Genomic DNA, 9,631 nt, shown 5'->3' with positions numbered 1-9,631 from the left:
ACTACAGACCAATGTATAGTGGAGGATTGATATATAAATTATGATAATTTATCAGCTACAAATGAGATATAGGAATGTGTGAGAGATACGTAATATAAAAAGCCAAGTACTTGTTGGTACTATGTAGGATCCGTAGTAAGGCTACCATCATATAATTTGAGTGATTCAAAAGTGGAGAGTGGGGTGACAACTTCTTTGGCATTCTACATGTTCATTTTTTATAGTAAATTTTGAACACACTTCTTTTGAGATAAGAAAAGTCTAGAAGATATGAACATTGCTTCTACTCTCAAAAAGTAGCTTAAGGTTCCTAGATCTTTGTTGAAGAATCGATTTGCCAATTGCTTAAGGAATTTCTTTATCGCCATAAGATTATTACATGTAATAATAATGTCATTTACTAACACTAATAGATATATAGTATTTCCCTTTTGTTACCGTACAAATAATAAGGTATCAAACTTAGAGTTGATTAAGTAAGTTGATGCCCAAAAAAGCCAATTTTGATATACCAAACTCTTTGGCGATAAATAGATTTTTGTAGTTTACAAATATGGCTTGGATATATATGGTGGATAAAGTCAAGAGATTGTTACATAAAGACATCTTCAGTTAAGGTCTCCCGTAAAAAAGCATTGTTAATATCTAATTGACGTAACTGTTAGCCTTGAGTGACAGCTAAACTTAAGATAAGTAGAATTGTTGTTAGTTTAACAATTGGACTAAATATTTATGAGAAGTCAACATCTGGTCATTAGTGAAACCCTTTAGCTTTTAGACATGTTTTGTATTTGGCAACGAATCCATTTGGGTTCTACTTAATTCAAAAAATCTACTTACATCCGATGATATTTTGTGTATGATGAAATAGTATAAGGGTCTATTTGTCATTATAGAGTATGGCATCATATTCTTCAGGTATGGCTTTATGCTAGTGTGGAGATTTTTAGGCTTAAGTGATAATTGTGAGTTCAATAGGTTCACATGAAGAGCTTGTAATAGCATGAAGGTCAAGTATTTAATATGGTTTAAAAATGTTATTTTTTGAGCGTATTATTATTGGAAAATTTAGAATAGCATCATATGCATAGTGGAAGGGTAGAAAATAAAAATCTCATACTTTCACAGAAAATAAGAAGGTTCCGTCTTCGTGCGAAGATTAGTGTGTAAAAACCCACAAAATCAAAAATTACGCATATAAGAAAGATGTGTTACCTAGGGATCTCATATATCTCTGAAAACCTATAGATCTATGGGAGAGGATGAAGAAGTCAATTGTTCTCCTCTCTAACAGTGATCTACATAGTATGAGCTGCGAAGACGCTCTTCAAATCACAGCACAATCCTCCTTTCCATACGCACCATGTGATCAAGAAGGGATAAGCTCTTCTTGCTTTCTACGTGCCCCAAGTAGAGGTTGTTGGCTGAGAAGGAGAGGGAGAGAGGAGAATAGGAGGTGGTAGGTAAAAAAAGTCTAGCTTATGACCATTTGGTTTCCTTCTATTTATAGAGGTCCCTATAAACTTACCCTAATGGATCTTGCCTATTGGGTATTAGATCTTCATCCAACTACCCAAGTCACTTAGATTAATAGATCTTTACCCAATAATCTCTCATTGACACTTATTAGATCTCATCCATAAGATACAATAATTTAAATGTTTATTGGATATCCAATAAGATAGAGGCTTTGACGGATATCTCATATCCGAACCTTTACTCGTCGCAACACCTACCATATGCATGTGACCCTCTAGGCCTAAAAATGAACTGGTCATAATTTATACCTATCAGAACTTTTTTTGGTTCAGTGAATTATTATCTTTTTAATAATTTACTCGACTCATCGACTATGGACGTATTAGGCCACTAAGTCGCAGTCCCAAATAATACAGGGGAATCCAATCTATTGGATATGTCTGTCCTCAATTACTGTATATCTATAGTCTATCATCCACCTAATATCCTAGATACTGTATTTTGGGCATGATGTTATTAGGCTCATACGGTTTCTATTTGAATCTCGCTCTAATCAGATTCTCCAGAATAACTCTCTCTCTCTCTCAATCTGAATGACCCTAGCTAAATATTTTTCTGAACAAGAACACATAGGATATTTCTCTTATGACATCGAGAGAGAATGATCCTTTATCGACACTCAATTGCCCTTGTAAGGTTGGCTACCACCCTTGATAACTGGTTGTGTTATATTTAAAATTTTCATGCTTGTAAGTCTAGTATCAAATAGTGGAGTATTTATATAGGACATCCTCGGTGTCTCAAGTTTAAGAACTAAATACACAACTGAGATGACAAAATTACTATCTGATAATAAGGTATCATCAACTATCCAACATTCTATGAGCGGATCAATAAATGAACTCGTTCTCTAATGAGCACCTACACTGTACCCCTATTGTCCCCACACGAGTAATTATGAGACCAACCACCTCCATTATATGGACAAATATATAGTACACCAATCTATCTGGTTACCTCGATGTCTCTCTCGAGTAACCTATGACCCATATTATTTAGAGTATGTGTTTAATGGCAAATCAATCTCATTATCGCTATCTCATCATAATCCGATTTTCACTAGATAGATCCATAAATATCATAATTTATGTAATGAATAATATAAAATGAGACAAATATCAAATAAATAATATGTAAAAAGAGTATATATCATATTACAAGTGTCATCACTCACGTGATTGGCTTGTAAGGTACCTATGACTAGTATGTGTCATGTGATGTTCAAGCATAATGGCATTATTATGTTGTGTTAGACATATGAGAATTAGTTAAGAGTTATTGACACATACCTGACTAAGCTGATGTACTTCGGTATCATTTGATCGAGGAGAGGATAAAAAAAATCATTTTTAGTGCTAAGGGTATTGCTTCATCGGGGAGAAGTTATAGAGGGTGTGAGGTGTTGCTGAACTAGAGTGATAAGGGAGTGTATGTCTTGAGGAAAACTACTAATTGACAGAGTAAGAGGTATGTTTGAGGGGGTCTGAAGTATACTCATATGAATCTAATATGTATGGTTGTTGAAGTGGCTCGCGTAACTAAAGACCTATGATTTTGGAATTGAAAAGTAGACTTAACTGTTGAATCTCGTATTTTGATGATGAAACCAATTGATAAGTGTTTATGATTTGATCTGCATTTTGAGTGACGTAGGATGTTTCGATCAGGATGAGACAATTAAAGCAGGAAGAATCATGTTGGGCCGGAGAAAAACATGTCATAAGATTGGACATCGGGTCGGAGGATCGGTCGACGTATCAACAGAAGGTTTCGGGCCATGGATTTGGGCATCGGGCCAAGAAGAGTGGATATTACACTAAGGATATCGGAGTTGCGGAGTCAACTGACCGATTGGGTAATAGGCCGCAAGAGAGGACGATGCGCCGAAGAATCAGACGAAATGTCGAGGGACTAATGACATGCCGGACAACATGATTAATGCTTAGTATTAATTATATAGATCGAAGTATATTTTACATGTGTAGGATTAACTACGATAGCAAGGCATAAAGCAAAATGAAGTCCCGGAGTCAATGACGCGATTTCGTTGAGAGTTCGAGAGTTCGTCGGAAGTTCTGCAGGAACTAGTTGAGAAGTCTCGGAGCTTGCTAGAGAAGCTCGTCGGAACTCACCAAGAAGATTGTTGTGAAGTCCAGGAGCTTGCCGAGAGTCCGCTAGAACATTGCCGAGAGATTGTCGGAAGTTTGTCGGAAGATCGCCGGAAGAAACTAGACATACGAACTTGTTTAGCTTAGGAAATGTCTTAGAATTCGTAGTTAGCACGTAATTGGGATTAGATTTGGGTCAAACCAATTAGGGGCCAATTGGGCCCATGTAAGAATTGTGTTGGGCCCAATGAAAAGGCCTAAATAGTATCCCAATAGATGACACCGTCGTGGCACAGTCTCCTAGACTGTGTCAGGCGGTGATACCACCCAGACACAACCTCCGAGAGGCTGCAGGCGGTGGTACCACCCAGTGTTAGGTGGTGGTACCACTAGACTAGGCGATGGTATCACCCAGTGTTATGTCAGTGTCAGACTGACACTGGCGGTGGTACCGCCCGGACCCAGGAAACCCGGGATGAGATGTTTTTAGGCTCCAAGTTTGAATCAACTTGAGGCCTATAAATATCTCTCTCATCCCTGATTAAAAAACACAAGCACAGAGAATTTAAAAAGGGAAAAACACTGTAGAAATCTCTTGTGAGAATCCTCCTCTAGTCTAAGTGTTAAAATAGTTTGAGAGAGGACTGAGTGCTTGTAAGGATTGTCTCCTAAACTCGGTAAAAGGAAAAGATGGGTGTAAGAATGAGGTTGATCTTCGCCTATTAAAGGAAGATCGATAGTAGATGCCAATGGCCTCGACGGAAGAGGAATCGACGGAGTGGATGTATGTCACGACGACCAAACCACTATAAAATTGGCGTGTTCTCTGGGTTGCATTTACTTCCTACAATTTATATTAAATGCAAATAGCCTTCAATACGCTCTTACTTCGCTTTCAAAGTTAAGCATTTTTTAGTTCGATTTTATCGTACGAAAGGATTTTTTGAAACCGACGTTTTTATCCACTGCATTAATTCCCCCCCTCTTAGTGCCGACCCCTGTTCCTAACATTAACAAAATTAACATGACATAATATAAAGACTTTTTAAGTTTGAGGATTATAGCATCGAAAAACATTATGTTCAATAGAGTCTTTATGAAGATACAAGGCTTGGATCTTCAGGTTAACTTATATGAAGCATAGGGATAACATAAATAACCCAATACTTTGATTTTTTTAAGTTTGGAATGTGAGGTTTGTCACCAAGGAAGAAACCATTGAGGATAGAGCACTTAGAGTAAAGATAGACAAGATGCGATGATTTGAGAAACAAGTGGGGATGCTTCACTAAAGTTCCACGAGATCTGGGGGTAGGGAATGCCACAAGAGAAGGAGGAAGCAAAGCTGGTCTTGTCAAAGCATAGTAGGGTAGTGGTGTCATTGACGCTTCGGAGGAAGAAGAGAGAGTCTAACGACCTGAGCGAGAACCAGTAAGGGGTCCGATTTATGAGCAGGACAACAAAATCACCAGAGAGGAGTAGTATTAGCAAATTAAATGAAGCAGGGCAATCATAACCGCTGCGGAAACGTTGTCGTATCAATTCGGAAGAGGGAGGAGGCTGTTGTTGGCATAGGGAGGAAGGGGGAAGACAACTGCAACAATGTGGAGAAGAGGGGCACTAACGATGGGTGGAAAGGAAGAGAGGGAGGGGAGACGTTAGATCAATCAAGGGTACCACAACTTTCGATGACTGAAGTCGTAGCAATGACAGCAAAGATAATAAGATGTCGAGGTTTGAGAAAGATCATTATGATAGTAGATGAGATTTCCCTAACTGTTTGAGGAAATCTCTCTACTCTGTTGAGGGAAATCCTCTAACCTGTTGAGGAAAATTCTCTCTTCTAACCTATATAAAAGGAAGAGGGATATGTTAATAACAATCAACTTCTTCTATAACTTGTTTATCTATTTATTTTCTAACATGGTATCAGAGCAGTTCCTCCTTGGCGACAGCAGTATCATCGTGTGTTAGCCAAGCGGCCACAGTAACACGTTGCCTCAAGCGGAGTCATTGAAGAAGCACCAAGACACGGATTCAGAGCCAGTGCTAACGAGCACCTTCTTGGCTTTGCTCATCCACTCCCTCTCTTCCTTCATCGCTGGTCTTGCTTTTCTTCGTCGGCCTTGCTCCCTCTCCTATTTGCTGCCTACAGCAGACACTCTCCGTTGCCGCCACGCAAGGAGGAAAAGATCCTCTCACTGCCTCCTCAATAGCGGCGAACGACGAACAGTGGTGTCTTCCTCGCTTCCTAGCCAGTAGCAGTCGCAACTGCTGCATCTTCCTTCCTCTACCGCAGTAGCTTTCGCTGTCGCTTCCCTCTACACAACGACGCCTCCTCAACGATGGTGTCTTCCTTGCTCAGTCTTCCTTGCTTAACGACGGCTGTCGCGTCTTCCTCCTTCGCTGTCGCAGCCGCTTCCCGGCCAGCAGCAGCCGCAACCGCTGCATCTTCCTTCCTCTACCGCAGTAGCTTTCGCTGTCGCTTTGCTCTATACACCTAATTGCTGCAGATTTCTCTCACTGCAGTTTCCTTGAGTAACGCTGCAGATTTTCGCGGCCATTTCCCAGCGAACCGCAGTCTTGAGTATCGCTACAGTTTTTGCGGCCAACTTCCTCATTCTCCACCTTGTGTGACCTGAGTATCACACAAGGTTCACTGCATTACTTCTTCTAAAAAAAAAAAATGTCTTCGTTCACTTCTTTTGATGTTTCAGTTCCTGTAGGGACTCCCACTTCTTGTTCTTCTACAGGGCTTATCCCCATCAATGCTGCCACGTTGATCCCCTTTAAGTTATCAAAGGGTAGCAACTATGCATCCTGGCGAGCTCAATTTTTTAATCTTTTATTTGGATACGACTTTTAGGTTACATTGATGGCTCCTTCAGTTGTCCTTCGGCCATGCTCAACATCCCCGAAGATCCCAGTCCAGTACCCAATCCAACTCACAAACTATGGCTACGTCAAGATCGTCTCATCCTCCAAGCTATTCAAGTGTCAATTGCTGGATCCGTTGCTCTCTTGATATCTTCATGTGTGACAGCTGCCGATGCATGGTCTAACCTGCAAACCACCCTGACAAATTATTCGCGTACTCGCAAGCTCAATCTTCTATCCAAGCTTATGGTGACAAAACAAGAGGGAAGTACTATCTCTGATTATCTACAACATATCAAGGTTATCATCGATGACTTGGCTTTGATAGGTTATTCCCTATGTGACGAAGAGGTTGTCATTCATACCCTCAATGGTCTCGACACCGACTACAAGGAATTGGCTGCTGCAATTCAGGCACGCGACTCGCCAGTCTCTTTTGAAGATCTCTATGATAAGCTGACTGACTATGAGATGTACTTGAAGCGTGCGGACAAACTGCCTGGATCGACTGTCACAGCTTAAGTCAGTCACAAGTCTAAACGGAAGAGCACTCGGTACTCGCCGAACATCACCCAAGGTTTGGCTAATGCGCCTCTTGCTTCTGTGAGTTCCATGCAACACCCCTCATATCCTCATAGTCATCACTTCTCGCAAAGTAGCAACTCCAGCCATCATCCGTCTTGGCATCCTGCCCTACCGAGCCATCAAAGACGGGTTGTTTGCCAACTGTGTGACAAAGTCGCCCACTCCGCTAAAGTTTGCCTGTCTCGTCCCTGCCTCCCTGCTCCGTCACACTGGCCTCAGGCAAATCTCCTGACTACTCCGACACCTAGCCAATCCAACTGGATTGTTGACTCTGGTGCCTATCATCATATCACCGCTGATCTTCAGAATTTGTCTCTTCACAATCCCTATGGCGGCGATGAAGATATCATCATCGGTGATGGTAAAGGACTTCCTATAACTCATACTGGTTCCACAACACTTAATTCCGACTCTACTATATTTACCCTCGATGATGTTTTATGCGCCCCTCATATTAAACGCAACCTCATTTCTGTTTCTTAATTTTGCAAACATAACAATACATCCATTGAATTATTTTCTGATTCATTTCTTGTTAAGGACTTGAGCACGGGGGCATCATTGGTCCAAGGCCCGAATAAAGACAACATCTACGAATGGCCGTCAGCCTCTCAAATAACCCAGCCCACTGTTCATTCTTCTGTTGCGGCTCCAGTTGATGTGTGGCATCGTTGGCTTGGTCATCCCTCGTCCTTTATTCAACAGAAATTATTTTCTCGTCACTCTCTTCCTCTTTTTAAGTCCACTAATTCTATGATGCATTGTGATGCATGTCTTAGTAATAAGAGTCATCGGCAGCCTTTTGGCTCATCTTCCATTTCCTCCTCTAAACCTTTTGAAATTATATATACCGATGTTTGGGGTCCTGCTCCAATCTTATCTTTTGATAAGTTCCGATTTTATGTTATTTTTGTAGATCACTTTTCTAAGTACACATGGATATATCCACTTTCCCATAAATCTGACGTTTCTCGTATTTTTCCACTTTCCAGAAGTTGGTCGAAAACTATTTTCAGTCTACCATTAAAATGGTCTACTCTGATGGTGGCGGTGAATATCAAGCCCTAGCATCCCATCTCTCAGCTTGTGGCATTCAACACCTCAAGTCTCCCCCACGTACTCCTCAACTAGTTGGTTCTACCGAACACAAACATCGGCATATAGTAGAAACTGAACTCACACTTCTACATCAGGCTTCCATGCCTTCAACTTTTTGGACAGCAGCCTTTCAAACTGCTGTCTACCTTATTAATCGAATGCCTACACCAGTCCTACAATACTAGTCCCCCTTTGACACACTATTTCGCAAACCCCCTAACCTTCGTAAACTCCGAGTGTTTGGTTGTTTATGTTATCCTTAGTTACGTCCCTATGCCTCTCATAAGTTAACATCTCGATCTACTCCTTGCGTCTTTATTGGTTACTCACTTGAACATAATGCTTTCCGCTGCTACAATCTCCACACTTACAAAATCTTCATATCACGTCACGTTGTCTTTGTTGAGTCTAACTTTTCTTTCCAAACCCTTCCATATCCTGCCATACGGACTACTTCACCCATCTCACTGGAGTATACCTTCGGACCAATCGGACGAGCCTCCCATGCCTTCGTCTACTTCCTCCCCTTCTGATCCGCACTATATCACTCCAGTTCAACACTTGCCCTTTAAACCTCGTCAGGTACTTAACCTACAAGCTATCATGAATTCCTCATCCCCCAACGTTGAACCCACCACATTCACTCAAGCCCAAAAATCTCCGCATTGGCGTACTGCCATGAGTGAGGAATATAATGGCCTCGTCCATAATTCAACATGGGATCTCATTCCTTTTTATCCTTCCCAAAATATCATCGGGTGTAAGTGGGTCTTTAGAATTAAGCGGAACCCAGATGGCTCTGTTGCCCGATATAAGGCACGCCTGGTCGCCAAAGGGTTTTATCAACGACCTGGAGTTGATTTTACTGAGACGTTTAGTCCTGTTGTTAAACCCACTATAATCCGGCTTATCTTGAGTCTGGCTATTACTAAAGGCTGGCAATTACGACAATTGGATGTTAATAATGCATTTCTACAGGGATCTCTAACCTACGATGTTTTTATGCAACAACCTCCTGGTTTTACTCATCCTCGGTATCCACAGCATGTTTGCAAACTTCGGAAAGCCATTTATGGACTTCGTTAGGCTCCAAGAGCTTGGTACACTGAACTTAGCTCATTTTTTACTTCTGTCGGCTTTCTTAACTCCGAATCTGACACTTCGTTGTTTCTGCGACATTATCATGGAAACATTCTAGTATATGTGGATGATATTATTGTCACAGGCAACAATCCTATCAGAATCCAAGCGTTCATCAAATAGCTGACATCTTGATTGTCACTTAAGGATCTTGGACCCTTGAGCTACTTTCTAGACGTCGAAGCTACCTTCACATCTTCCGGTCTCCTTTTATCACAACGCAAGTACATTCAAGATTTGTTATTAAAGACAAATGCTGTTGGGAAATCATAGGGGGGGCGACA

The sequence above is a fragment of the Musa acuminata genome, chromosome BXJ1-6 (genome assembly GCF_036884655.1).
Source record: "Musa acuminata AAA Group cultivar baxijiao chromosome BXJ1-6, Cavendish_Baxijiao_AAA, whole genome shotgun sequence".
NCBI lineage: Eukaryota > Viridiplantae > Streptophyta > Magnoliopsida > Zingiberales > Musaceae > Musa > Musa acuminata.
The sequence above is the reverse complement of the archived record's forward strand: the minus strand, read 5'-3'. Positions refer to the sequence as shown.